Here is a 7,205-nt window from a genome sequence, read left to right as displayed (position 1 = left end):
CATACTTGTGTTCTGTTTCCACAAAGGAGGACACAAATAACATACCAGAAATGTTGGTGTGGAAGAATAAAATACATCTACAGGACAACTAAGGGTTAAACGGTTAAAACCATAGTGGAATACTACAGCACAGTTCCCTCTTTTGTTCTAGCAGGTACACCTGCAGCTGCCAGCTAGTTGAGCAGGAAAGGAGAAAAGGAGTATCATAAACAAGCTTCCTAGAATCCTTGAGACAAGGCTAGGATGTCTGCCCCCAACACAAAGAGACAGGATCAAGCAATGGTCATCTGTTCTCTAGAGTGTACACCCCCTAGCACTAAAGATAAGGTCAAGTATGGTTATCTATTCTCTGTCTCACTTTTTTATTACCAGATGAGCTTCCCCCAATATCCTGTATAGTCATAAATTAGAATAGACTAATTGTGTGTTGCATGCCAAAGACAATGATTCTCAATGTAATTAACTAATGAAGGTTAGGCAGTCTTATCACCTTCAAGCTCTTTGATATGTACAACTTTTACTATAAATATGTGTGTACTGTGATGCTTCCTCAGAGTGCCGGCTAACTCCGTTGTATGCTGCTGGGCTCTCTATGATATCATGATTCAATAAAGACTTCCAAGACAAACCTCCTGGGTCTGAGTATTCACTCCGTTTTCCGCGACAAATTGGCGACGAGGATGGGATCCGAATGAAGTCCAGTAACCTCTTAAATTGGAGAGGTGATTGAAATCCTGGGCTGTCGAATCTCTAAAAAAAAGAACCCTCACGGAGAAAGGGAGGATTAACTCTCCTAAGTTAGGGAGAGTACGAACTGCATCCTGGCTGAGAGGGGGATTGCAGTGAAAGCATCCTAGCTGAAAGGGGGAGTGCTAGAAAAAGGGTAGCTACCGGCCAGACTCAAAAGACCCAAGGAACTGGAGGACTTGTTCAGGAACTCTTAAACACCGGTGAGCGCATAGGGTAGGAAACGCGCCGCGCTGTTAATTGTGTTTTCTTTTCAGAAAAATGGGAGATCGCAACAGCAGAGCGGGCTCTGCCACTCCCCCCGCTTCGCAAAGTACTAGGAACAAACTGAAACCGGAGCTTAAATCAGAAACTTTGAAGATGGGCAAGAAAACGGAATGAAAAATGGATGGAGGTTAAAAAAAAGTAGTAGTAGTATACCCAGCGGTTCGAGTCCCATGGAGGTGAAAAGTAAGTAATTTCTGTGTTTTCTTTTGTGTCCATTATGGTCCTGAAATTGTCCAATATGTTTCTGATTGGGTTAAATGGACTCAAAGTAAAGGAGAGAGCTTCCCACCAGCTGGAACTTTTAATCGGGACAGATTTGAGCCGCTTATAATATGTTTTAAGGGAGGTAGATAGTTCGCCACTGAATTTTCTGTAACTTAAAAAAAAAATTGAATTGATCTAAGTTACAAGAGCTGTTTGTGTTGAAGAGAGAGAGAGAGAGAGAAAGGGTACCCCTAGGGGGTTAATGAGTAACTCACAAGCAGCAGCAGAGAAAATGTGGAGCTTTCGTCAGTTTGAAGGTCCCTATAGGTGGAGCCTTCACGATCCCTTTATTCCCCCCACTGCTACTCGAAGCTTCGTTTAGAGTTAAGTTCAATATTACAGGAGTATCGATACATACCTTTATGTATGTGTTTGTTTGTGTGGAAGGAAGCATTTGTATGTGAGCTTTAATGTGTTTTCTTCCCTGAATTGTCTTTTGTGTGTGTAGTTGGGCACTTTAGAGTCGAAAGCCCCATATTAGATTAAAGGAAAAGTTTATTCAAATATTCCAAAGTCTTGAGTATAAGGTTTGAGTTGAGATTTCTGGCAAAAATCGTAATTTGAAGGGAGTGTAAAGATAAAACAGGGCTTGCCTTTATCTCATCCTTGAGATGAACCAACCTTTGTACCACCCCCTTGTAGACTAGTAGGGAATAACCCTCATCAGCAGCTTCCAAGCTGATTGGGATTAATACATACGAGTTTGTATTCTAAAATTCTGAGAAAAAGAAATTACTTGAAATTCAGAAGGATTCTAGGAAAATGAAAAGACGTAAACACAAGGTCTAGATGGTTCCAATGGATAAAAAGGGGTTTCTTAAGAAGAGATGAATTAAATATGAAAGGAAATCTGCTTTCCAACAGCACTGTAATTTGAATTTGGGACAATCTTGAGATGTAAAGTGCAGTGTAATTTAACAGGTTACTTTTGAATCACTAGGATGCTGTCTAAGATAAAGAATGTGTTGATAAACATACGGAAATTATAACTTGGATACAAATCGTTACACATGAAAAAGAAGTTGTTTTAATTCTGATAGTGTAAATTACAGTTCTTACAAAGTTTAAAAATTTGAGGTTTGGTTCTTGATAAAGTTCTCAAAAGGGAATTTTCATTTTAAAAGGTCTGACAACAATTGGCACTAATTCAAATGCTGCGAGCTTTTGTGTTTGTAAGTCTGTTCCCAAAATATGAAGCTAAGCTCAAGACCTTGGCAAAGTTTGGCAGAAATCCAATTTTTGGCCGAGTTAATGAATCTGGGATAATTCTAAAAGAAACGGGTCAGACACAATTTAGTGGGTTTCTTTTAAGACAATAAAATCTTTGAGAAGAAGAAAAGGAAGCAAAACTTGTCAATACCTGATTTCTGTTTTTAAAACTGTTATGCGAATATTTTAAAGTCTCTCCAGGCAACATGAACAAGATAAGATGGTAGCTGTTGCAAGTGTAATATGGTATGAGGCAAGTAGGAGAATGAGTCAGGGAAAGAGGACATAATGTACAAACTGTTTTAAGGGAAATGAATTTGATAATCTGGCCATCAACTGAAGCATTGGAACTGCACAGGGGGAGATAAGCAAAGATCTAGAGACAGAGATCCCCGTTGAAATGGAATAGTTAATATGGCCTAAAGAGTAAGGAAACATTTTAAACAATCCAAGACAATAGAGAAACTGAACTCCAGAGAACCTTAGGATGATCATGGTCAGGAAAGAAAACTTAGAGGTAAAGGGAAAGCTGGAAAAAGGCTAAACAGATGTATTACTGACTATATTAATGTGCCTGCAAGCTACAAAAAGTAAAACCACAGGATTAACACCTTGATGACAGGCAGAGTTAAGCGGTTCCCAGAGAGAACCATCACTGGAAGTGAAAATACTGAGCCATTGAAAGATAGGATAAGAAGGTGCATTGTAGAGTTGTTTAAGGAATTGAGGTCTGACATGAGACAGCAGCAGGAGGGAGTAAACTGGAAGGAGTTTACCCAGATGGATTCAGATCAGGGAACTCATTTCACAGGGAGAGACATTAAAGAAGTGTGTAATCTTATGAAGCTTAAACAGAAATTCCATATTCCTTACCACCCCCAGAGTCCAGGGATGGTGGAAAGGATGAACTGAACTTAAAAAAAAACATCAATCAAGAGACAGGGAACAGCCCAATATTCTAATGCGCCGTGGGCTACCCCAAGCAGGACCGACAGGTTCACCCCATTTGAAATGATAACAGGAAGGGCCATGCTATTACCTGAAGGTATTATAGTAGGAGATGTAGGGCCACAGAAAGGAGAAATACAGGACAATGTAAGGGAATTAAGTAGGCAATTACATGAGTGGAGAGAGGAAGTCAGAGACCGACAGGTGATTAAGGATATGGAAACAGGCAAATCCAAAGAGCAACAATGGACCATACCAGGTAATTATGACAGGTGATACATGCACACTTGTAGATATGAGAACGGGAAGTAAATGGAGGCATTACACACAGTTAAAGATACATGACAATTGACCAAGCGGTAACCCAGAGAACGGGAGCCGATGTTAATGTCTCCACAGATCTACGATCCTGGTCGTGGGCCTATCAGTACTGGCAACAAGGTCGGGGATCATCACTGCCCATCCCGCACCGCAGGAGGAACTTTGGTACAGCACGGACAGTGCCGAATGCGACGCAACGGGGAATGATAAATGTGACAGTAGGAGAACAAGTGCTTTCAAATTGTAGTAAGGGTTTGCTTCAGATCCAGCATGGGAGGTTCGCCCAAAAGAGCCACTACCCAGCCACCGCCCACCTCTACTTTCACAGTCTGAGTAGAGATAATTGAAGCCCCTCAAACCACACTGACTGACCCATCTTGTCCGACTATGCATCCAGGACCGACGAATGATTTGGTACTGGTTAATCAGAAGTTTTGTATGATAATATACACCATGAGCTGGTACCCGTAGTCTTGAATGTATCCGGTGTCGTCCTGCCCCAATGGTGCTCAACCCATACCCAAGCACTCTATACGGCTCTGAGGCGCCAATTGATGACTGAAGCAGTTCAGTTCAGTGGCGAGATACGATCAGGCTTGGGAGGGAACCGTGTTAAGCGCAGCCTGATAAATGATGCCACTATGATACTCAACATTGTTGGACATCATTGGTTAATCCAAAGTCTGGCTACCGTGCTTGAAAGTCATGTGGGGACTATCAATAAATTAATTGAAATAGGAAAAAATATTTCAGACAAAGCGAGCAGAAATGATGTTTGCAACACCTATGGATCTTGGGCACTGGAACAAGCCCGAGAAAATTTAAGACAGACTAAAGAAGGGGTAGTCCCTTTATGGGTAACTAATGAGCATCTATTGAATCTCTCACGACACAGGAATCATGACTTGACCGGTTGGCAGCTCAGGGGTTTAACACGTGTATATAGAATGAATGTTGAATGTATAGTGAATAGTAATATGCTAATAGGTATTGTATTAGTAATACCTGTCATACCTATGTCAATGACATAACCCAGGCAAGACGCCCACAGTGACTGCTGGTACGGGACCCCAGCCATGGTGCCCGTTTGTACACTTACAAATGGACTTTATACAAATGCCTAAATGTATGGAATATAATTATGTTTTAGTTCTAGTATGTTTGTTCTCGCGACGGGTGGAGGCGTATCTCACCCGACGAAATGATGCTGTTGTTGTTGTAAAATTGTTGTTCATTTTACTGCTAAAGTGAAAAAGGAACTGTCGAAGGCCTTACAATGCAACCATCACCTTTCCTGCCCATACCACCCCCAAGTCTACTGGAGCGATGGAAAGACAAAATGGTATTCTGAAAAACAACCTAAATTATGTGAAGAAACTGGTTTGAAATGGCCTGAAGCTCTACCCTTGGCGCTCATGGCTATGCACTCTCACGCTAACCGTACCACCTCCCTCTCTCCTTATGAAGTTGTAATGGGATGTCCTATGCACCTCCCAGTGACCCCACCCTTGTCTGCTAGGGAAATGGACATCCACGCTATGGATGAGGGAATGATTACATATTGTATAGTGCTCACTAATTCTCTCAAGAGCTTACATATACAGGTAGTAGAAGCTCAGAAAAAGCCCATTATTGAAGATTGCCATCAATACCAGCCCGGGGACCTAGTCCTTGTAAAGACCTTCAGGAGAAAGAACTGTTTGGAACCTCGATGGGAAGGGCCTTTCCAAGTCCTGCTCACCACCCATATGGCCGTAAAGGTTGAAGGGCGCCCTTGTGGATCCACACATCGCACGTCAAGTGGACGCTGACCTTGGACGGAAGGGCTTGTGCAAGAAATTTAACTGAGCCGTCAGAATGCTGACTCTGATTTGGATCCTCTCCTGCGTGGTCCTTGCGGGGAGTGGAATACCAATTCTGCGGTTCAACGAATGCTGGCCGTAGCCTCGCAAGTTAATCGGACTAAATGTTGGATTTGTACTCATTTTCCTCTATGCAAAACAGCAGCTGAATTGCATGAGAGGGTGGAAAGGACCCTACCTTTTGTTGCTAACAACTCGAACGGCCCTGAAGTTTAAAGGGAAGGAAGACTGGGTCCACGCCACTCACTGTAAAAAAAGACATTGTCCGGCAACAATATAGCAGCTGTTACCAAGTGATCTAACTTGTATTATGTATTGAAACAGAAGGTTTGAGTAATTTTTATAAAAAAGATTCTTGGTGGTCTGTAATACTAGGTTGGTTCTCCGGTTGGGGAAGTTGGTTGCTATACGTTTTAATTGGGTTGGCCTGATAATCTACATCCCAGAGTACTTAAGGATGTGGCCCTAGAAATAGCGGCTGCATTGGTGGTCATCTTCCGAGATTCAATAGACTCTGGAACAGTTCCTACAGATTGGAGGATAGCTAATGTAACCCCACTATTTAAAAAGGGAGTCAGAGAGAAAACAGGGAATTATAGACCAGTCAGCCTGACATCGGTAGTGGGGAAAATTCTAGAGTCCATTATAAAAGACTTAATAGCTGAGCACGTGGAAAACAGTGGCAGAATCGGACAGAGTCAGCATGGATTTATGAAAGGTAAATCATGCTTGACAAATCTACTGGAATTTTTCGAGGATGTAACTAGCAGAGTTGATGAGGGGGAGCCAGTGGATGTGGTTCATTTGGACTTTCAGAAGGCTTTCGACAAAGTCCCACATAAGAGATTGGCGTGTAAAATTAAAGCACGTAGGATTAGGGGTAGTGTATTGAGATGGATAGAAAACTGGTTGGCAGACAGGAAACAAAGAGAAGGAAGAAACGGGTCTTTTTCCGAATGGCAGGCAGTGACTAGTGGGGTACCGCACGGATCGGTGCTGGGATCCCAGTTATTCACATTATATATTAATGATTTAGATGAGGGAATTAATGTAATATCTCCAGGTTTGCAGATGACACAAAGCTGGGTGGGAGGGTGAGCTGTGAGGAGGATGCAGAGATGCTTCAGTGTGATTTGGACAAGCTGAGTGAGTGGGCAAATGCTTGGCAGATGCAGTATAATGTGGGTAAATGTGAGGTTATCCATTTTGGTAGCAAAAACAGGAAGGCAGATTATTATCTGAATGGCTATAAATTGAGAGAGGGGAATGTGCAACGAGACCTGGGTGTCCTTGTACACCAGTCGCTGAAGGTAAGCATGCAGGTGCAGCAGGCGGTAAAGAAGGCAAATGGTACGTTGGCCTTCATAGCCAGAGGATTTGAGTACAGGAACAGGGATGTCTTGCTACAATTGTGCAGGGCCTTGGTGAGACCACACCTGGAACATTGTGTTCAGTTTTGGTCTCCTTATCTGAGGAAGGATGTACTTGCTATAGAGGGAGTGCAGCGATGGTTTACCCGACTGATTCCTGGCATGGCGGGACTGACATATGTTGATAGATTGATTCGATTAGGATTATATTCGCTGG

This window comes from Cetorhinus maximus, unplaced genomic scaffold (assembly GCF_964194155.1).
Source record: "Cetorhinus maximus unplaced genomic scaffold, sCetMax3.hap1.1 HAP1_SCAFFOLD_1395, whole genome shotgun sequence".
NCBI classification, from domain to species: Eukaryota; Metazoa; Chordata; class Chondrichthyes; order Lamniformes; family Cetorhinidae; genus Cetorhinus; species Cetorhinus maximus.
Note: the sequence above shows the minus strand (reverse complement) of the source record.